Source organism: Schistocerca cancellata, chromosome 1 (assembly GCF_023864275.1).
Source record: "Schistocerca cancellata isolate TAMUIC-IGC-003103 chromosome 1, iqSchCanc2.1, whole genome shotgun sequence".
NCBI lineage: Eukaryota > Metazoa > Arthropoda > Insecta > Orthoptera > Acrididae > Schistocerca > Schistocerca cancellata.
In genome coordinates, this window is record NC_064626.1 from 880,945,712 (window position 1) to 880,970,089 (window position 24,378).

Below are 24,378 nucleotides of genomic sequence, written 5' to 3' on the forward strand. Positions count from 1 at the left end.
GATGAATCGCGCTGTACCCTTTCGCAATCCAATGGAATGGTCTGGGTTTGACGAATGCCTGGAGAATGTTACTTGCATTCATGTGTGGTGCTAACAGTGAAGTACAAAGCAGGTGATGATACGGGTATTTCTCTTGGTTAGGGTGTGGTCCTTCTGCTGCGCTTAAGTAAACGCTAAATGTGGAAGAAGATAAACAAATTTTACAGCACTGTGTACTATGTATATTACAGGAACAGTCCTGATGCGATGATTCTATCAGTAAGAGAATGTACCCTGTCATAAAGCAATATCTTTGATAAAGTGCTTTGCGGACAATAATATTACTGAAATGGACAGGGCTGCCCAGAGTCCCGATCTGAACTCAATGTACCACCTCTGGATCAGTCAGAATGTCGATTTGTTTCCAGACCCGGCGTCCAACATTACTACATTCTCTGGTTTCAGCTCTTGAGAAACGATGGCCTACAATTCCTCCACAGACATTCACACACATCATTAAAAGCCGTTGTAAAGCCGAAGGGTGGACACACTCCCTTTTAATGACCACAGAAAGCTGTCCGGATGCATTTTATCAGATAGTGTATGTTCTTGGTCCCTGGTTACGTCCCAGTCTCTGCTTACAATCTGAATAAAATTTATTATCAATGGCGGTCAAAGACTCCGGATATGTGAAGTTAAACCCATACGGCCAGATAACTTGTTAAAGAGCGCACAGGAGCGGATAGAGGTTCACAGAAATCGCTCACCCTGGGGGGGAATCCCCTTAAAGACGAAATGATCAGCCATGATCAAGGGCATGCGAATTCAGAAGACTTTGGTACCCACTGCCTTAAAGATGCGTTATGTATAGCCACAGGAAATGTGGCCTGTAACTGACAAAAAGAAAAAAAAAGAAACATTAGCAAAATATTGTGCATTAGTACCCCATTAAGATTCTCAGAAGAAGACTGCCAAGGGGAGGTGACCATAAGAAAAAGATTGAAAAACAAACGAAACGATAACGTTCTACGAATCGGAATGTGAAATATTAGAAGTCTGAATGTGTTAGGCACATTAGCAGATATCTGCAACAAGAAACGCAAAGGCTCAATGTAGACACAGCAGGAGAGAGTCAAGTGAAATGGAAAGCTGAGAAGGATTTGTAGTTAAATGATTATAGGGTAATATAAACAGCAGCAGAAAATGTTTAACGGGAGTAGAATTCGTTGCGAATAGAAAGGGAGGTATTGCGAACAGTTCAGTGATATGATTATTCTCATCAGAATTGACGACAAACCAGTGAGAACAATAACGGTTCAGAATGGAGGGATAGGAAGGGTATGCGAAGACACTGAGGGATAACTCAATAAGTAAAGAGAGATGAAAATAAATAACCATGAGGGATCGGAACGCTGTAATAGGGGAAGGAATAGAAGACAAATTAAGCGGATAATAGTGATAATACTGGCTTGGTAGTAGGAATGACAGAGTAGGTAGACTCATTGTGTAAGTAGGCTGTTTAGATTTTTATATGGGTAATGCCACGTAGCGCTCTGTATGAAAATCACTGGCTGTGCTGTGTGCAGTATGTGGCTAGTTTGCATTGTTGCCTGCCATTGTTGTCATGAACTGCTATAGCTGGATGTGAACAGCAGATAGCGTTGCGCAGTTGGAGGTGAGCCGCCAGCAGTGGTGGACGTGGGGAGAGAGATGGCGGAGTTTTGATAATCTGTAAGACTGAATGTCAATTATGAATATTAAGGTAAATACATTGTTTGTTCTCTATTAATATCTTTCATTTGCTAACTATCCCTATCAGTAGTTAGTACCTTCAGTAGTTTGAATCTTTTATTTAGCTGGCAGTAGTGGCGCTCGCTGTTTTGCAGTAGCTTGAGTAGCGAAGATTTTTGTGAGGTAAGTGATTTGTAAAAGGTATAGGTTAAAGTTAGTCAGGGCCATTGTTTTGTAGGGGTTATTGAAAGTCAGATTGCGTTGCGCTAAATAATATTGTGTGTCAGGTTAAGCACAGGCTTGTATAATTGTTCTAAGTGGACGTTTCACATGTAAAATTGTTCTAAGGGGACGTTTCATAATCCTGGCAGGGTCGCCATATGAAACGTCCCCTTAGAACAATTTTACATGTGAAACGTCCACTTAGAACAATTATACAAGCCTGTGCTTAACCTGACACACAATATTATTTAGCGCAACGCAATCTGACTTTCAATAACCCCTACAAAACAATGGCCCTGACTAACTTTAACCTATACCTTTTACAAATCACTTACCTCACAAAAATCTTCGCTACTCAAGCTACTGCAAAACAGCGAGCGCCACTACTGCCAGCTAAATAAAAGATTCAAACTACTGAAGGTACTAACTACTGATAGGGATAGTTAGCAAATGAAAGATATTAATAGAGAACAAACAATGTATTTACCTTAATATTCATAATTGACATTCAGTCTTACAGATTATCAAAACTCCGCCATCTCTCTCCCCACGTCCACCACTGCTGGCGGCTCACCTCCAACTGCGCAACGCTATCTGCTGTTCACATCCAGCTATAGCAGTTCATGACAACAATGGCAGGCAACAATGCAAACTAGCCACATACTGCACACAGCACAGCCAGTGATTTTCATACAGAGCGCTACGTGGCATTACCCATATAAAAATCTAAACAGCCTACTTACAATTGGTCTGCCAACAAAATTTTAGCTGGGAATGGCAAATATAGTGTCCAAGATTTGAAAGTTCCTGACAGATTAACACGGGAATCTGGGACCTTTGCCTTTCGCAGGCGAGTTCTCTATCCACTGAGCTGTTCAAGTACGACTAGCAAGTCCTCCTCCCCCCTCTCAGATTCACTCCTGCCTTTCAAACTGTGGCTAAGATATTTCTCCACAGAGCGCTAGACCCGCGAAACGTCAGCAGAACTCCTGCGAAGTTTGGAAGGTTGGAGAGAGGGTACTGATGGAATTTAAGCTGTCAGAGCTGGGTAGCTCAGTCGCCTGTTAAAGGCAAAACTCCCAAGTTCGAAACCCAGTCTAGCACACTGTTTTAATCGGCAGTGAAGTTTCAAATCGGCAAACATTTCGCTGCAGAACGAAAATTCATATTTAACACTGACAAAGAACCGCCAGAGAAGAAGCTATACGGGGTGTTACAAAAAGGTATGGCCAAACTTTCAGGAAACATTCCTCACACACAAATAAAGAAAAGATCTTATGTGGACATGTGTCCGGAAGCGCTTAATTTCCATGTTAGAGCTCATGTTAGTTTCGTCAGTATGTACTGTACTTCCTCGATTCACCGCCATGATTTCATACGGGATACTCTACCTGCGCTGCTAGAACATGTGCCTTTACAAGTACGACACAACATGTGGTTCATGCTCGATGGAGCTCCTGCACATTTCAGTCGAAGTGTTCGTACGCTTCTCAATAACAGATTCGGTGACCGATGGATTGGTAGAGGCGGACCAATTCCATGGCCTCCATGCTCTCCTGACCTCAACCCTCTTGACTTTCATTTATGGGAGCATCTGAAAACTCTTGTCTACGCAACCCCGGTACCAAATGTAGAGACTCTTCGTGCTCGTATTGTGGACGGCTGTGATACAATACGCCATTCTCCAGGGCTGCATCAGCGCATCAGAGATTCCATGCGACGGAGGGTGGATGCATGTATCCTCGCTAACGGAGGACATTTTGAACATTTCGTGTAACAAAGTGTTTGAAGTCACGCTGGTACGTTCTGTTGCTGTGTGTTTCCATTCCATGATTAATGTGATTTGAAGAGAAGTAATAAAATGAGCTCTAACATGGAAAGTAAGCGTTTTCGGACACATGTCCACATAACATATTTTCTTTCTTTGTGTGTGAGGAATGTTTCCTGAAAGTTTGGCCGTACCTTTTTGTAACACCCTGTATTTGAAGACGGCCTGGATGCACGCGAAGGCATTAGCTGTATTTCATCACGGTGAGATAGAGATTCCGAAATCTGATTTTGGATTATAAGATGTACCCAGGGGTAGATACAGAGTCAGCTCACAATTCAGTAACTAAAGTAGAATACTAAAGTATCGTGTGTTTCAAGTACTGTATGGCTGTACACACTGCAATAGTAATACCATATTAGGCAGAATTAATTTTTCGCCAAGCAGTCGAATGTGCACTGTTTTGCAACTTCCTGACAGATTAAAACTGTGTGCTGGACTGGGCCACAAACGTAGAGCACGAGAGAGATGCTGGCGGTAGTAACCGAGTTCTGCCAAGAAAGCGTTACCACAGTGGGCACTTCGGTTGAAGAAGAATAGAACTCTCTAAAAAGGGCAATCACAGAAGTCAAACAGAAATATAGGTACAAGGACGGCAACTGCGAAGAAAACTTGTGCAACGGAAGCAGTAAAAGTCACTTAGGAGCAAAATAAATATGAAATGCAATGGTGCTACGGTGAAATTTCTCCTGCAAAAATGTGAAGGAATCGAAAGTGCCGGCCGCGGTGGCCGTGCGGTTCTAGGCGCTCCAGTCCGGAGCCGCGCTGCTGCTACGGTCGCAGGTTCGAATCCTGCCTCGGGCATGGGTGTGTGTGATGTCCTTAGGTTAGTTGGGTTTAAGTAGTTCTAAGTTCTAGGGGACTGACGACCACAGCAGTTGAGTCCCATAGTGCTCAGAGCCATTTGAACCTTTTTTTTTAATCGAAAGTAAAATAATCGCCGGAAGAACAGATTAAGCATTCAGAAAGCTAAATTATTTTAGGTGAAATTAAAAACAACGCCTTCGTCATTGAGAATGAAAAGGAAATTCCATTGTTAACCGCAGAGTAGAGAGCGGATAGGTGGAAAGAGTACATTAAAGTCCTGTAGATGGAGAGAAGTTGTCTGATGATGTGATAGAAACAGAAATGAAAGTCTGTATGGAAGACATAGCAGATCCTGTATCAGAGTCAAGAGTTGAATAAAGGATTGGAAGACTTGCGATCAGATGAGGCAGAAAAGCTAGGTAACGCCTCATCGGAATTTCTAAAACAATAGCGCGGAAGTGGCAACGTAAGGATCATTTTAGTTAATGTACAGATTCCGAGACTGCAGACATATCACTGGTCTCTCGGGATGATCCACACAATCCCGAAGGTAACAAGGGCAGTTAAGTACGAGAACTACTGCACAATCGGCTTAACAGCTCATGCATCCAAGTTACAGACATGAATAATACGAGTATATAGAAGAATGGCAAAAAAAATTGGAAGGTCTGTTAGATGACTGTCAGTTTGGCTTTCGTAAAGGTAAAGGCACCAGGCAGGCAATTCTGACGTTGTAGTTGATAATTTAGGCTGGACTTCAGAAAAATCAAGACAACTTATGGTATACAGCGACCTAGAAACAGCATTCAGTAACATCAATTGGTGCAAAACCTTTAAAATTCTATGAAAAATAGGTACGCAGGGACTTCAGAAAGTAAATTACAGATATTGTGGTTCCAAATTTCGTGCACACACTGCTCTGCTACTGTACGGATAACAGGCGCATCACTATGGGAGTTAAACGGCGCAGCAACTGGAAACGCACTCCAAAGCTGAAGTACGCAGGACAGTGCGGTTGGTTCTTGTGGGCGAAAGTCTAAACTACACACAGTTTCACCACGAAATTCTATCGTATATGGACAAAGTGCAGTGTCACGTCTAGCTGTAGTGAAGTAATGCCAAGAACTTGACCAAGACCGCACACACGTGGCTGATGTAATCAACCACAGAGGACAATTTCTGCCAATTTGGGAAGATCATCTGGGGAGAAAACGATTTTCTGAGGATAATTACTCATCAATTCCCGAATGGCTCCGTGACCAAGGAGCGGATTCTACCGTCGAAGGGTTTAACGATTGGTTGAACGTCCCGATCGTTGTTTAGAGAGACTTAGTCACTGTGTCGACAAATAGTGTCACGTATCTGAGTCATTTTGAGTGTAGTGCGATATTCAATAAAAGTTACCCGGCCTGACATAAGAATGTGTAAAATACACTCCTGGAAATTGAAATAAGAACACCGTGAATTCATTGTCCCAGGAAGGGGAAACTTTATTGACACATTCCTGGGGTCAGATACATCACATGATCACACTGACAGAACCACAGGCACATAGACACAGGCAACAGAGCATGCACAATGTCGGCACTAGTACAGTGTATATCCACCTTTCGCAGCAATGCAGGCTGCTATTCTCCCATGGACACGATCGTAGAGATGCTGGATGTAGTCCTGTGGAACGGCTTGCCATGCCATTTCCACCTGGCGCCTCAGTTGGACCAGCGTTCGTGCTGGACGTGCAGACCGCGTGAGACGATGCTTCATCCAGTCCCAAACATGCTCAATGGGGGACAGATCCGGAGATCTTGCTGGCCAGGGTAGTTGACTTACACCTTCTAGAGCACGTTGGGTGGCACGGGATACATGCGGACGTGCATTGTCCTGTTGGAACAGCAAGTTCCCTTGCCGGTCTAGGAATGGTAGAATGATGGGTTCGATGACGGTTTGGATGTACCGTGCACTATTCAGTGTCCCCTCGACGATCACCAGTGGTGTACGGCCAGTGTAGGAGATCGCTCCCCACACCATGATGCCGGGTGTTGGCCCTGTGTGCCTCGGTCGTATGCAGTCCTGATTGTGGCGCTCACCTGCACGGCGCCAAACACGCATACGACCATCATTGGCACCAAGGCAGAAGCGACTCTCATCGCTGAAGACGACACGTCTCCATTCGTCCCTCCATTTGCCTGTCGCGACACCACTGGAGGCGGGCTGCACGATGTTGGGGCGTGAGCGGAAGATGGCCTAACGGTGTGCGGGACCGTAGCCCAGCTCCATGGAGACGGTTGCGAATGGTCCTCGCCGATACCCCAGGAGCAACAGTGTCCCTAATTTGCTGGGAAGTGGCGGTGCGGTCCCCTACGGCACTGCGTAGGATCCTACGGTCTTGGCGTGCATCCGTGCGTCGCTGCGGTCCGGTCCCAGGTCGACGGGCACGTGCACCTTCCGCCGACCACTGGCGACAACATCGATGTACTGTGGAGACCTCACGCCCCACGTGTTGAGCAATTCGGCGGTACGTCCACCCGGCCTCCCACATGCCCACTATCCGCCCTCGCTCAAAGTCCGTCAACTGCACATACGGTTCACGTCCACGCTGTCGCGGCATGCTACCAGTGTTAAAGACTGCGATGGAGCTCCGTATGCCACGGCAAACTGGCTGACACTGACGGCGGCGGTGCACAAATGCTGCGCAGCTAGCGCCATTCGACGGCCAACACCGCGGTTCCTGGTGTGTCCGCTGTGCCGTGCGTGTGATCATTGCTTGTACAGCCCTCTCGCAGTGTCCGGAGCAAGTATGGTGGTTCTGACACACCGGTGTCAATGTGTTCTTTTTTCCATTTCCAGGAGTGTACATTTTGAAGTCCCTTCCTATAAGATATACGAAAATATCGGTAATATACAATAGATACGATGATGGATCGATAAGACTGGTAGAGCAAGAAAGAAGTGCAAGAGCGTTCATCTTGTATATCGACGAAGCCATGAGGGAAATAAAAGCAATTTTCATGAGTGGGAGTAATATTAGGGTGAAACAACATCTATGATAAAATTCGCTGAAGAATTTGCCATCTTTTGTGCTTTCTTATGTGAAAGTGAGGTAGAATTACAGGATTTGTTTTGTAGAAAATCCGGTATCAATGATGGTAAAACAAATTTTACTGTCCGTCTAGATTGCATTCGTTTCTAATGCTATTAGAAACATTATAGCTTTACAAATGCAGAGGGTACCCAAAAATATGGAAAGCCAAAAACAACACATTACCATGCCTAATACTCGTACAGCGTAGGGAACACGTTGGTATTCAAAACAGGTTCCAGGCATCTTGCAATGATTAAATTTATGGATTTCAAGGGAATCTTACACCATTCTTCCTGCAAATAGTACACAAGTTCAGGTAATGATGATGGAGTTGGAGGGTGATCACACACCTGTATCTTCAAAGTAAACCACAAAGGTTCAACAATATTGGGATCCGGTTGTAAGTAGGCTGTTTATGTTTTCTTATTGGCAACGTTACGTAGCGCTCTATATGAAAATCACTGGCTGTGCTGTGTGCAGTCTGTGGCTAGTTTGCATTGTTGTCTGCCATTGTAGTGTTGGGCAGCGGCAGCTGGATGTGAACAGCGCGTAGCGTTGCGCAGTTGGAGGTGAGCCGCCAGCAGTGGTGGATGTGGGAAATGAGATGGCGGATTTTTGAGTACAGAATGGATATTATGAACTGCTATGTATATTATGCTTTTTCAACACTATTAAGGTAAATACATTTATTGTTCTCTATTAAAATCTTTCATTTGCTAACTATGCCTATCAGTAGTTAGTGCCTTCCGTAGTTTGAATCTTTTATTTAGCTGGCAGTAGTGGCGCTCGCTGTATTGCAGTAGTTCGAGTAACGAAGATTTTTGGTGAGGTAAGTGATTTGTGAAAGGTACAGGTTAATGTTAGTCAGGGCCATTCCTTTGCAGGGATTTCTGAAAGTCAGATTGCGTTGCGCTAAAAAATATTGTGTGTCAGTTTAAGCACAGTCTTGTATAATTGTTCTAAGGGGACGTTTCATATGTCGACCCTTAGCCGAGGATACCTCACTAGAATCTTCTGATTTTTTTCTTGTAGTTTGTGTAATTAGTGTAGATTTTGTTTATTGCTAGCGCGTAATTGTAGAGAGAATCTCCTTTGTAGTTGCAGCCTTTCATTGTTGTACAGTAAAACAGTTGTGGCATGCATGTAGATTTGCACCAAGTATTTCGCATCTCCGCTTGCAATTAACGAGATATTATTTTCAGTGCTATGTTAATGTGTTCTCTTATTGTTACTCTTCAAATTGTGTTTTTCTGTGTTATCGTGTGAAATATTGTGACAATAATGGCGTGTGAAAAACATAATACTAGGCTCCAAAGTAAACTGAGAAATGACAGTGAAGACGAAAGCAGTGTGTTAGCGCCACCGAGTAATGAATTAACTAATGTTCAAAGTAGTAATTTGGTAACTGTGCATAGGGAAATGGAGCGGGCGTCAAATAATGGAGTAGACAGTGAAACAGGTAGTAAACAGGGAAGCATTACCGATCGATAGGTCGGCAACAGCTCGCCTCAGGAATCGGGAATGACAGAACACAATATTGCAAATACTGTAGACTCAGGTTTTGGGTTCTCACCGTTTTCTCAAATGAGTCAAGATACATTTTCTGCTTGTCAAAATGTGAATGTTGCTGGTGCAAATGCACTTCCGAAAAGCGTAGAGGAACAGATTCCAGACACTAATGCATTGTTATTACAATTAATGCAACAAATGGGACAAAATCTTCAAAAGTTAGACACAATGGAACAAAATCTTCAAAAGTTAGACACAATGGAACAAAAGCTTCAAAAGTTAGACTCAGTGGAACATAAGCTTGAACAAACACGTGAAGATTTAACTACTGAGTTACATAATATTGAATCGAAATGTCAAAAAGTCTGTAATGACGTAAAAACACAAATTTGTGAGCATTTTCAACCTATTTTTTCGCGGCATGAAAATGCATTACAGAATCACGAAGCAGCCATAAAAGAACTGCAAACCATTGTTCATGAAAATCATGAGACCTTGTGGGCTAAAATTGACTCAGTTGCATCTACCGATTCGGTTACGCAACTTGCAAAAACTCAGGAAAACTTAAAGGACACAGTAGATTCGATTTCAACACAAATGGACACTCTGAAACTTGGTTCAGAAAAACACACTGAGGAAATGTGTTCACTATCGGAGAAAGTAGCCGAACTTTCGGATCAGGTCACTAACTTATCTACAAAGGTAGATGATGATCTGAATGACACAAGACCTGTAGCCATCACTGACCCAGAAGAGTGCGAACAAATTAGGAAATTCAAACAAAATCAGAATCAAATTAATACGCAACACCAAAGAGAAATCCGGGAAGTACAACATCAGCTGACACAAGTAATACAAGAATTACGTATTTCAGAGGCCACTCGTGCTCTAATATGGGAAGAGGGACATAGAAATACGGAAAAACCACAAAATAATAACACAGGACACTTCGGAAATTATGAAAGAAATTGGCAAGGCGCATTGGATTTTGAGATGGAACCGCCGAAACGAAGTAACAATGAGCGATGTGCGACTCGCCGACACGATGATTTCGACTATAAGCTGTTCATTAGTACACGTAAATTCAAAACATTTAAGAATTCTGGCAACGACATTCATCCACAAGCGTGGCTCCATCAATTCTCTCATTGTTTTCCTCCCAACTGGTCATTAGAGCACAGATTAGAATTTATGTGTGGCTATTTAGAGAATGAACCAGCTGTAAGAATGCGATCGGTCATTCACGATTGTCACAGTGAAGGAGAATTTTATCATGCCTTCCTCTCAGCATATTGGTCTCAAGCTACACAAGACCGAGTAAAACATAGCATCATAATGATGAAACATTTCGAACAATCTGAATTTTCCAGTCTTGTGAAATATTTTGAAGACATGTTGCACAAGAATCAGTACCTGTCAAACCCATACAGCCCCTCAGAACTTATCCGCATTTGCTTAATCAAACTGCCTGAACATTTGAGACATATTATTTTAGCAGGACGTTGCAAAGACGACATTGAAGCTTTTCAGGGACTGTTACAAGAACTGGAAATTGACACTGACAATCGCGGAACGCGAAAACAGGAGCAAAACAATTACAGATCACATCTGTCACAATTCCGTGATGACAGAAATAATACACGACAAGGCTATTCTTATAACGTAAATCGTGACCAAAACAGACACCACCCATATGACAACCACTGGCAGAGTAATAGTTACAGAGAAAGATCGCATTTCCGTAGTAATGAATATGATAGAGACAATCATAGAAACAGACAATATGGCAACCAGAACTATTACTATCACGGGAGACAGAATAGCTTCAGACGCAACGGTCCACCGTGCAGTGATAATTCAGTGAGAAATTCTCCACCACTTAACCGACAAGAAAGAAAGTACAGGAACTACCGACATGACGACAGACGATATAATCATAACGACAGACCTGAATTTCATCAGAACTGGCGGGATTCAAACAGAGCAGGGCACTCTTGACAACGCGAATTTGTGGAAGTTAGGTCTCCTAATCGCAATAACGACGCGCGCCACCAAAGAGATAGCAACAACGACTCGCACCGCAGGCTGCCGCGTGCGCCGGCTGGCTCAGGGAAAAATTACATAGACGCTAACCTTGAGAAAATTGCTGTATTCTTTATCAGCGTATACCACATGATAATTGCGTCGAAGTTGAAACACTGCATACTAGGAACAGTATAGGTTTCCACCACATTTCACATGTAAAACCATTTATTGAGAGATAATCTGCTTTTTAACTTTGTCTTTGCCATAAAACGTTTCACTTCACGTTACTAGTATGCTTTAGAAACTGTTACCATGCAACAATGTTTGAAGTTAAATATCCAGTCAAGAACCAAGAGAACTTATTTAAACAGCAATTACGAATGCATTGTGATTGTGAACAGACGACACAGTGTTATTGTGTGTGTGCATTCTTGCTTGTTAGTTGCACGATTACGTAACGACTATAAGGCTCACATACTTAGAACATTTACCAGTACTGCTAATGAGATTTTAATGCAACATTTTGGTTTACTTGAAGAAACATTCTGGATTTAAAGTACTTTCTGTGAGATACCAGATGAGACAGTGGTTAGTTTATGTGACAGCTACACGATTTTGTCACGACGCTGCTAATGAGTGACAATTTACTATGTTGCTTTTGCGGTGTATCTGTTTGATATCTGCACAGTTTTTATGAATTCTTCTATAAAGTAAAACATGTTTTAGTAGTAACTTTTGTGCTATAGCTACAAGGAGACAGCCTTTTCCGTAAGACAACAATACGTTACAGTATAGTTCTTTCTTGATCACGGTAAGGTACGTAATAACTACGATATCTATATGCAAAGCATTTCACTTTCGTTTATGATGAGGTAAGTACATTGACTTCAGCAGAACTTTGCTTACAGAGGACGATAACTACGACACTTGCACAGAATTATCTTACAGCAAGACGCACATTTAGTGCTACACGACACGCATTTGAGTGAATAATTTTGTACTTAAACCATATACAGGGTGTTTCAAAAATGACCAGTATATTTGAAACGGCAATAAAAACTAAACGAGCAGCGATAGAAATACACCGTTTGTTGCAATATGCTTGGGACAACAGTACATTTTCAGACAGACAAACTTTCGAAATTACAGTAGTTACAATTTTCAACAACAGATGGCGCTGCTGTCTGGGAAACTCTATAGTACGATATTTTCCACAAATCCACCATGCGTAGCAATAATATGGCGTAGTCTCTGAATGAAATTACCCGAAACCTTTGACAACGTGTCTGGCGGAATGGCTTCACATGCAGATGAGATGTACTGCTTCAGCTGTTCAATTGTTTCTGGATTCTGGCGGTACACCTGGCCTTTCAAGTGTCCCCACAGAAAGAAGTCACAGGGGTTCATGTCTGGCGAATAGGGAGGCCAATCCACGCCGCCTCCTGTATGTTTTGGATAGCCCAAAGCAATCACACGATCATCGAAATATTCATTCAGGAAATTAAAGATGTCGGCCATGCGATGTGGCCGGGCACCATCTTGCATAAACCACGAGGTGTTCGCAGTGTCGTCTAAGGCAGTTTGTACCGCCACAAATTCACGAAGAATGTCCAGATAGCGTGATGCAGTAATCGTTTCGGATCTGAAAAATGGGCCAATGATTCCTTTGGAAGAAATGGCGGCCCAGACCAGTACTTTTTGAGGATGCAGGGACGATGGGACTGCAACATGGGGCTTTTCGGTTCCCCATATGCGCCAGTTCTGTTTATTGACGAAGCCGTCCAGGTAAAAATAAGCTTCGTCAGTAAACCAAATGCTGCCCACATGCATATCGCCGTTATCAATCCTGTGCACTATATCGTTAGCGAATGTCTCTCGTGCAGCAATGGTAGCGGCGCTGAGGGGTTGCCGCATTTAAATTTTGTATGGATAGAGGTGTAAACTCTGGCGCATGAGACGATACGTGGACGTTGGCGTCATTTGGACCACAGCTGCAACACGGCGAACGGAAACCCGAAGCCGCTGTTGGATCACCTGCTGCACTAGCTGCGCGTTGCCCTCTGTGGTTGCCGTACGCGGTCGCCCTACCTTTCCAGCACGTTCATCCGTCATGTTCCCAGTCCATTGAAATTTTTCAAACAGATCCTTTATTGTATCGCTTTTCGGTCCTTTGGTTACATTAAACCTCTGTTGAAAACTTCGTCTTGTTGCAACAACACTGTGTTCTAGGCGGTGGAATTCCAACACCAGAAAAATCCTCTGTTCTAAGGAATAAACCATGTTGTCTACAGCACACTTGCACGTTGTGAACAGCACACGCTTACAGCAGAAAGACGACATACAGAATGGCGCACCCACAGACTGTGTTGTCTTTTATATCGTTCACATCACTTGCAGTGCCATCTGTTGATGAAAATTGTAACTAGTGTAATTTCGAAAGTTTGTCCGCCTGAAAATGTACTGTTGTCGCAAGCATATTGCAACAAACGGTGTATTTCTATCGCTGCTCGTTTAGTTTTTATTGCCGTTTCAAATATACCGGTCATTTTTGAAACACCCTGTATTTTTCAAGATTTTTGAATTACAAAGAAAGTTTTTCGTGATACATTTCATTCCATTGCTATAATCTATAGCACCTGAGGGTATAATTACATTAATCCTCAGGGGGGTACACGCCTACTTTGTGTACCATGTGTTTGGCAAGCGCAAGGAGCCCTAGCTAATATGGTATTTGCTTATACAACTTTACACATCGGTACCATATTCCTCTAATACATAAATTACACAGCTATCTGATCATTTAACTGAGAGACAAACTTTTTTTTTACTACATCAGTGACAGATGTTTACGTAATTACACCGTTGTATAACTTCACACTTACGAAATTGTATTTTGTCTGTACTTTGTGAACTGTTCATATTTTTTCAGACCCATTGTGATATTATGAGAACTTTGAATGATATATTTGATATGGGATCACGATTTTTAAAGTACGTTTGAGGCAGATGACACTTTTGACATGAGCAGAGAATTTTTTTTAATTATTGGAGGAAGCTACGACGATTTTGAGATTTGACTGAGGTGTTATGATGTTATTATTACGATGACGATGTGTATTATGCTGTTGCGGTATGTTTATGATCAATAAGCTGATGCTATATGAGGAATTTGATTATGCTATGTATTTATTATAATGAAATATTGAAGTGTCGTCGCAAGATTGACGTGTCGACGAATATATACATGTGTAATAAGGTAAGGAATAATGAGTAGTGGTTAGGGACTCTGGTTTGTGAAAAAGGTTGTTGGAAACCAAGAATCGTACTTATCGTACTTTAAGAGTTATGAAATGTGTGTAAATGTGTGAATGTATCACAATGCCAGCGAAACTTTTTTGGACACTGTTATATTCATAAGATTTTGTTTCTACACATTTGCAACGTAAATTCTCGACCGGTGAAATTTTTTATAAGAGACTGTCACTGTAATGCAAACTGCTGTCGTAAATATTTCGGTAAGAAAGTTAAGTGACCACCTTCACGTAATGCGTCGTGGGCACCCAGCTGTGCGGCAGACGCCCGTAAAAAAAGCCATTAGTGTGCCTTTCAGAGGCACAGGTGGAGAAAAAAAAAAGGGCCATTATCCTCGCTATTGACATTCCTTTGTAGAAAGCATCGGAAATGCGACACGCTCGTTACTTGGAAACATAATTTATCGTACTTTGTGCTACTTACTGAAATGCTTATGAATTGATGGGAAATATTCTTACATCTGCAAACCTGATTATGACAAGTGTCTTTCTACGATAGTTGAGAGCTACTTACTTACGAAATGCCACATAGCTATTGAATGATGTTTTTATGCTTTGGTTTGCATAATTGCTTATTTCATTTGATATCTGTTTTCCAGCTGTGTTGCAGCATTGGTTTTATAAAATAAACTTAAATGCATTTGCTAATGTGAACACTTTCTGTCAACAGATCTATTAAATAATTATTTTCTGATCCACATGCTTCGAAAAAGGAGCTCTTGGAATGGAAAGAACAATAAGAAGGAACTAATAACAATAACTGCATATATAATTTTCTTTTCAAGTACTTGGTAATTTTTTGTAGAATTAGTTTTTGTGGTGCACCACTTTAATTACATAGATATTAAGATGTGAATATACATTTCCCTTGTCTGCATTATTGTCTTTATTGTAATATTTTTTCTGCTTGAGCTATGTCATGTTTAGATATAAGTTGCTGCTGCTGTTTGCCAGGCATAGTGTTACTGAATTTGACTTTGTATTACGCTGTTAAGCCAGTTTTACTACTGATTTATTTTTCTTGTTTGCTGCACAGTGCCTTATATTAGTTGTAGTACTGCAATTGCTTTGCCTATTTAAAATTTTTGTCCTTGGTGTTTGTGTTAATTGTTTTATGCTGCTGCATTGCCTCGTCCCTTAGCTTAGCATCTGAGCTCAGTAGATTTAAGTTAGCTTAAGAGGGGGTAGCCTATAAGAGAATGAGTTGCGATGAATTTGAAGAAATGCACTGAGAGGTTATACGAGAAAAATACAAAAAAGCATGCTTGGATAGGATTTTTTGGCTGGAGCAAATATCGAAATAAGATGAAAGATCTATGGAATGAAGTTTTGGGTTGGACTGCAGTACCAAATGTTACACTGAAAACGAACCCTGTCCTTTCCTTTTGTGTTATCCCACTATGTGTTTGTGTACCCTTGTGTATTTGTTTTCTTCCTGTCTCTGTGTAGTTTCATAGAATTTTTTTTTCTTATAATACTAATCTACATTCACTATGATGAGGAATACTGTTATTCTCAAATATAATTGGCATTAATAATATGTTATTTACCTTGTAAATATGCTTAGACATTATTTATTCTGTTTTGTTTTAATGCTCATGTGTGAAGTTGATGTTTCAAAAGTTATTCTGATCTTTTATGTATTTACTTATGTCATAATTCCTGTAACACTGATGTATGTGTTTATTTCTATTCTGTTGTAAAGCCTGTACTACAAATGTTATCTGTATTATTATGTTCTTTAATGATGTATTTTATATCTTTGTAATTGTATTCTTATGTTATAAAATTGTAACTGACAGCAGTTCATCAAATTAAGTAACTTGTAAGTTCCATTTCACTGCACACGTTTCTGTTGGTCATACCATATGGACAATATGTGAGAAGTTGGGACTGATAGTGTTTGCACGTGTGTTAATAATTCAGCAAGGGTCTGGATAACAGCATTGCTGGTTCTAAGGACAATTCCAAAAACTTTGTGAGTGCACAAGTGGTGGTTTATGGACTTGCTATATTCTCCGCAAGACTCTTTGATGGTGATTGTGCACCTGCACAGTCGCAGCAGATGGCTGCTGGCCATTTCTACAAGGACTGCAGTGGGTCAGCACCTCTGGTGGCCCACCAGTACCATTATCTCTACAAGGACTACAGTGGGTCTGCATCTTTGATGACCCACCAGTACCATTATTTCTACAAGGACTGCAGTGGGTCTGCACCTCTGGTGGCCCACCAATACCACAATCTCTACCGGGACTACAGTGGGCCTGTCCACAATTTCTACAAGGACTGCAGTGGGTCTGCACCTCTGGTGGCCCACCAATACCATTCTCTCTACCAGGACTACAGTGGGTCTGCTCTGTGATGACCTACCTACCATCTTCTTCAAAGTCGAATGACTCTGATGTGGGTTTGCTCTGTTGTGGCCCATTACCTGTCAGCATGTGAAGAGTCAGCACTGTCTCTCTGTTGGAAGGACAACACTACTTCTTCAAGACTGCATGGAAATCCAGTACTTCTGTGTGCAATTTCTTTTACTAATGAGACTTTGTGAAAAACAAAAACTGTAATTACTATTATGATGAATGATCAGGACTATCTTTATGGACTGTGAGAAAATTTTAGCTTTTGACCAACATTGTATTAATAAGTGTGTGCATTTGATATCTTTATTACTGTAATTATGAAAAATTTTATCAAATCATTATTGGCCACTGCCCAAAACAATCTGTAAAATTTTTTGTGGGGAGCATGGGGGCTATGTAAGTAGGCTGTTTATGTTTTCTTATTGGCAACGTTACGTAGCGCTCTATATGAAAATCACTGGCTGTGCTGTGTGCAGTCTGTGGCTAGTTTGCATTGTTGTCTGCCATTGTAGTGTTGGGCAGCAGCAGCTGGATGTGAACAGCGCGTAGCGTTGCGCAGTTGGAGGTGAGCCGCCAGCAGTGGTGGATGTGGGAAATGAGATGGCGGATTTTTGAGTACAGAATGGATATTATGAACTGCTATGTATATTATGCTTTTTCAACACTATTAAGGTAAATACATTTATTGTTCTCTATTAAAATCTTTCATTTGCTAACTATGCCTATCAGTAGTTAGTGCCTTCCGTAGTTTGAATCTTTTATTTAGCTGGCAGTAGTGGCACTCGCTGTATTGCAGTAGTTCGAGTAACGAAGATTTTTGGTGAGGTAAGTGATTTGTGAAAGGTACAGGTTAATGTTAGTCAGGGCCATTCCTTTGTAGGGATTTCTGAAAGTCAGATTGCGTTGCGCTAAAAAATATTGTGTGTCAGTTTAAGCACAGTCTTGTATAATTGTTCTAAGGGGACGTTTCACGGTGAATGTGGTGATCAAGGGAGATTCGACAATTCATCCTACTGCTCACAATGCTAGTCCTGCACATTTATAGCTGTGTCAACATGGACGTCTTCTTGGAACACAGCATCACCATCCGGGAACAACCATTGTACCATGGGATGGACCTCATCACGCCAAATGATCCACAGCCTTGGCAGTAATGCGATCTTGCACAGTAACCATGGAGCACATGGAATACCACGACGTGGCTGCCCCAATCATCACCTAACCACCGTCATGTTTCGCTTTTGGGACATAAACTCGTCCAGAAGCTGGAAATAGTGGGGAACAAGACTCATCAGACCAAATGACTTTCTTCCATTGCTCCATAGTCCGTTTTCCTGTTACTGTTATTTTTATCACAGATGAGTGGTCTTGGAATGCCAGCTCGCCATAAATTCCCTTCGTGTTGCTTTGGTGCTGACAGGGTTCGCGAGTGAGACATTCAGATCCGCAGTGATTTTTGCAGCTGTGGTCCTCTTATTTTTCGTCACAGTCCTCTTGAATTACTGTCTGTCACGGTTGCTCAATACACACTTTCGTTCACGTTGAGACTTGGTTGATGATATTTTTCCGCTTTCCCTGTATGCGATGTAAATCTTCGATAGGGAGAACCTTTAAAACACCAAACACTTCGGGGTTGGTTACAGAAGAACCCAGTTATTTGCCCATGTTCTAACTCACTGAGCTCCGTCATAATGCACTCACAACTCCACAGTACAGCCGGCCGGAGTCGCCGAGCGGTTCTAGGTGCTACAGTCTGGAACCGCGTGACCGCTACGGTCGCCGGTTCGAATCCTGCCTCGGGCATAGATGTGTGTGATGTCCTTAGGTTAGTTAGGTTTAAGTAGTTCTAGGGGATTGATGACCAAAGAAGTTAAGTCCCATAGTGCTCAGAGCCATTTTTTTGAATCCATAGTACACTGTTCAGACCACATATTGTGGACATTGCACAGGTGGTGTTCGCGGTCAAATACAACAGTGTAACCCGCAGCCCGAGCTAGCATCTGCATTTATGTTCAAGCATGCATTTCTCGTGGTGCTTCGCCGCGCGGTGTAGCCGCGCAGTGTTAGGCGCCTCGCACGGTTCGCGCGGCTTCCCCCGTCGGAGGTTCGAGTCCTCCCTCGGGCATGGGTGTGTATGTGTCGTCCTTAGCGTAAGTTAGTTTACGTTAGATTAATAATTTGTAGGCCTAGGGACCTATGACCTCAGCAGTTAGGTCCCATAGGAACTTATCACAAATTTGCAATTTTTTGTGGTGCTTTCATATTTTTGTCTAACCCCTGTAAACGAGAATTACAGGATCTGTTTAACGGAATGACCAATCTAATGGGCATATAACATGGGGAAAGTAAACCTAAGAAAGCCGAAAGTAATGAGAAGTAGCAGAAATGAGACAAACGAAGAACTTTGAGGAAGAAATTTCGGGGAATGGACGTTTGGAGCAGAGCATTCTGTGACAATAAATCATGACTATAGGAAAACCAGAAAAGAAGAGAATCGAAGCGTTTGACATAAAGTCTTTAAGTAGACTCGTCAGGTAAGAATTGAAGAGATTCTCCACAGTATGGGAAAGGAACGAATATGTGTGAAATATTAACTAGAAGAACGGATAGCATGACAGAACATGCGTTCCTCAGGAAGTAACTTCCATGGTACCAGTGGAAGGGCAAACAACATACGTAAAACGGCAACTGGAATACATCCAACAAATAATTGAAGGCATTGGTTGTTAAGTGCTCATCTGAGACGACGACGATGGCACAGGAGAGGAAATAGTGGCGGGTCACATCAAACAAGTCAGGAACTGAGGAAAGAAAGGGCAACATAACCGCATTGTTGTGTCACGTGAAACAATGTGAGCCTTCACAGCACACGTTACCGCTGCTCCTCTTGCCATTTCGTTGAACTCGGAGAACATTTAAAATATGGTCATGAACGCACAGAGCTGAAGGGACTAACTGAAGACAGAACAACTAAAGGATGGAAACTGCGAACTGCCCTGCTGGTTGATCCCTAAAAATCAGCAGACACTCAAAACGCTTCACTTTCAATTATGTCATGGTTCCGTCCTCCTGTAACTTGCTGGATAAATCAGGTCAAATATCAAAGGAAGGCAAGCGATTCCAAGTTGGATCATGTCCAGTAAAGGACTGCGGTGGTCAAATCAGTCTTTGAGTAGAGGACATCTTTACTTTATACATGCAACTTGGTGCGCCAAGGCTTTTCGTTACAAAAATTCGTCTGTCGATGAAGTAGCAAAAGCAGCTACTTACGTTATGAGAATTTGTTAGATCAGATAAGAGGTACCTGCCGGACGGAACTGTGGTGCTGTGTTCGAGATCTGCGGCAATTTTTTCCTGCAGTGTGTATCAATAGCAATGGTTAAATTATTTTAAAAATCCACTTATCACAACGAACTTCAGTGTATTACTACCGTAGAGCAGCATTTATATCAAACTTAATAAAGAATACTATGTTTAAAACAATTAAACGATATGCATTCATACTTACAAAATTATGCAGTTTATTGTCAGTACAAACACACAAATGCAGTGATCAGAATAAGTGTTGAATATTGCTTTATTGTCAATAATAGACACAATAGGAAACAAAACTGTTGTTGTTCTGTCACTTATAAGAAAACAAGAACAAACAAGTTAAACACATTTCCACTTGACAACCCAAAACAAAACAAAAAAGAACTTAACAAAAGATTCTATTACAAACACTACGGTTTCTTCTCACTGTCATCTTGCATAAAGCATTTTTTGTAAACCAGTTGACCCTCCTAATAATTGGAGATGCTTTTGAATGCGGTTAGGCATACTCTTCACCAAATTGTCGAGAGAAGTCAGTGGGATATTGTCACATTCCTCCACAGCGGTCTGTACGAGATCCAGTGAAGTCTCTGGTGGGGCAGGACGATTGAAAACCTCTCGTTTCAGCACAGCCCATGCATTCTCAGTCACTTGATGTATGGAGAATATGGAGGCCATTCTACTCAACTGACACTGTACTCCGCGGGGGAGATGTGCCAGAACATTGTGCTGATGGGGGCGTGCATTGCCGTACACCAGCGTGAACCCCGCTCTAATAAGTTCACCAAATGGAGCCACAATGCGTGCAAGGATGTCGTCCCAATACTTCGCACCAGTCATCCCCTCATGTATTGGCACAATCGGTGTCTTGCGTCCATACATGATTTCACTCCAAAACGTGACTGAACTGCCTTGACAAGAGTCTCCGATACTGATAAGATGTAAACGTTGTCTTCGTTGCCTCCACACAAGAATGTCAGTATTGTCAGGGTGGGGGCTGATACGTGCATCATCAGAAGAGAGTGTTGTGTCCCATTACTCCCTAGTCCCACGAAGAATGGTTTCGTGCCCATGCGACACGAGCCCCCCCCCCCCCCCCCTCCCCGTCCCCCTCCGATCCCGATTTAGGTGGGGAACATTGAGAGGTCTTCCAGCACGTTATCCCTGCTCACAGAGACTGTTTCGTATCGTTTGTTTCGACAGCTGCACTGCTATAGCTGTTTGGAACTGCAACCATAGACGTGTAGCGTTGTGTTGATGGTTTCTGTTTGCTTTTATACGCAGATGTCATTCGTACACACCTGTTACTTTTCTTCCGCAGCCACTTCTGTGACGATCCACAACTTTTCTTGGCAGCAGAAACTTGTTCCATATTCTAGAGACAACACTTTGACTCACGGCGACATTCGCTGTGACGTCCATCCGTCTCATTCCTTGCTCTATTAGGGGAACTACACAGAGCTTCTGACTGCATGTAAGTGTCACAGTTCTCGTAATGACACATAGCACAATAACTGCAATGTTTGTTGGTGACACGGTTGCCACAGACTGTACATACTGCCCCCTCAAAATAGAAACGTGGCCTGTTTCTGCTAGAATTATATTACAAACAAACCGATGTACTGATATCATAACGGGTTTCTGGATCAAAACGTACAATGTTAAAGGAATATTCAACATCTATTTTGATCATAGTACAAGCTTTTCTGCTTGATGTACTGTTTAATAAACATGTATTACTAGACAACAGACAAATTTATTTTGCCCGCATCTCGTGGTCGTGCGGTAGCGTTCTTGCTTCCCACGCCCGGGTTCCCGGGTTCGATTCCCGGCGGGGTCAGGGATTTTCTCTGCCTCGTGATGGCTGGGTGTTGTGTGATGTCCTTAGGTTAGTTAGGTTTAAGTAGTTCTAAGTTCTAGGGGACTGATGACCATAGATGTTAAGTCCCATAGTGCTCAGAGCCATTTGAACCATTTGAACAAATTTATTTTCTTTTTGCTATTTTGTCGAAAACTAGCATATTGAGTGCGAGGCTGTATACAAAATACAGATTGATTCTTGCAAGGAAGAAAACAGCAACCAGCCACTGTTGATAATGCTAGCCCGGGTTCCCGGGTTCGATTCCCGGAAGTCCCATAGTGCTCAGAGCCATTTTTGATAATGCTAACTGTTCACACAAATAGCACCGTTGCCGGTTTCGAACCGACAGGATGATCTTCAGACGGCTGTTCACGTGTAAGCATTAATATAGGTGCATTAAAACGTGAACAGCAATGCACATCAATGTAAGCAACAATATATGAACATCTAAACGTGAACAGGCGTCTGAAGATGAATCTGTCTGTTCGAAACCGAAAATGGCTCAGTTTGCGTTAACAAACAGCTTCATTAACAGTGGCTGGCTGACTGCTGCTTTCTTTTTTTTTTTTTTTGCAAGAATGAAACGATATTTTCTTTATTTTCCAGTGACAATTATGAACCCTGCTTTTTGTCACTGTACCTAAGGATCCTCTCCTGGGTGGTTACCTTGTAAAATTACTTTCGTTCGACTCTCAAGACATTGCTCGTTTGAAAAGCTGTTTAGTATCCCCCTGACGGCTAATGCCGTAACATTGACATGAAAGAGGAGCGTGGCGTAATGCCATTTACGCGTATGGTAAACGTTTCGATTTTGCGGAGCTAGTGGCTGCTCTCAACTTACCTCAATGTGTTGAGGTGTGCGGCGTGGAGGTCAGCAGGACGCCCGAACACGCACTGACAACTCTGTGTCGCTGATCGGTGTGCTAGCGGGCTTCGGCGTCGCTTATCACCGTCCTCCCTCTGTTCCAAACATTCATCCAATCATCAACGGGGAAGAACAATACGTGAGACAGTGCGACGACTGCCGCTGCGGCTGGCCGTGTCACGTGACACAGCATAAAGCGGCTGCGCTCAAGGACTTCTGGTACCACGTGCACTGCGCCTCCATCCACAACGTGCAGGTCACAGTCCTGTGAATGACGCTTCGGATCTGGTACACCGTCATCTATTACAAATTTAGAAATGACAGCATATCCGTTTTGCCTGTTACTGGATGCATGTATTGCATAATCGCGATTGGGACGTGTGTACCATCGTCAAGCGATAACTCACCGTGGAGTGTGTCCATCCCTTTTCTTTATTGTTAAGTGGATGTTCACGTGTGCAACCGTACTTATATATTTCATTTCATATGCACAAGAATAAACAAACTTACTCATATCCTACGTAAAAGGAGGATGTAGCACTGCTTACGAAAATTCCTGTCGAAATCATTGTAATAAATACTGTAGGAAAGAGTACTTTGGTGCACTTTACAGACTTATGCCTCCAGTCAGCCCTGTAATATAAGATTCATGAATTTTTGTATTCTATTTTTAAATCATGGCATTCAAAAATGGCTCTAAGCACTATGGGACTTAACATCTGAGGTCATCAGTCCCGTAGACTTAGAACTACTTAAACCTAACTAACCTAAGGACATCACAGACATCCATGCCCGAGGCAGGATTCGAACCCTCGACCGTAGCAGCAGCGCGGATCCGGACTGAAGCGCCTAGAACCGCTCGGTCACAGCGGCCGGCTTACGGCATTCACAAAACAATTCGTAGAAAAGTATGAAAAATTCTAGCGTGCCAATTATTAACATCAAAGCAGTTCAACAGTTGTATACCGATTGTGTAAGTGGTATCAGAGTTTGAAATTTCGTGTCACCGGAGTTTCCTGTTACAAAAGGGCTACGCCAATATGTACTACAGCATCGACGCTACTTAAAATCCATGTGCAGCAAGCTCTTAAAGCCTAGAGGAGAAAACGTGAAGGTATAGGAGTAAATGTGGAGGACGAAACCTCATTCACACTTCTCGTCGCTGATGACGAGGCAATCTTAACAGAAAACAAGGAAGATGCTGAGTACATGCTTCGGAACTTCAAACAGGAATATGAAAAACGGCACCTCACAATTAGCTTGGCAAAAAACGGAAGGTTGGCGACATACCATACCTGGAGGTTGGAACCGGTAAAATCAGGGGCTGTAAGTCTTTTAAGTATCTGAGGGTTATGATACAGGTATCATGAAATGGAAAAATTGAAGGTGGCGTAAATAATAAAATTGGACGGGGTAAAAGGGCCGCACGACACTGAACTAACTAATGAAATAACCAAAAGGAACAATCAGGTGATATATC

At 42.4% G+C, this 24,378-nt stretch overlaps 1 protein-coding gene across 1 annotated transcript in view; it reads right to left on the reverse strand.

Moving 5' to 3' along the window:
- Nucleotides 1-23,059, reverse strand: part of LOC126190512 (beta-glucuronidase-like) — a 155,210-nt gene extending 132,151 nt beyond the window's left edge. The window contains exon 1 of the mRNA XM_049931026.1: nt 22,875-23,059. The gene's annotated coding sequence lies outside the window, so the exon portion shown is untranslated. The remainder of the gene's footprint in view (nt 1-22,874) is intronic.
- Between the last annotated feature and the right edge of the window lie 1,319 nt (nt 23,060-24,378).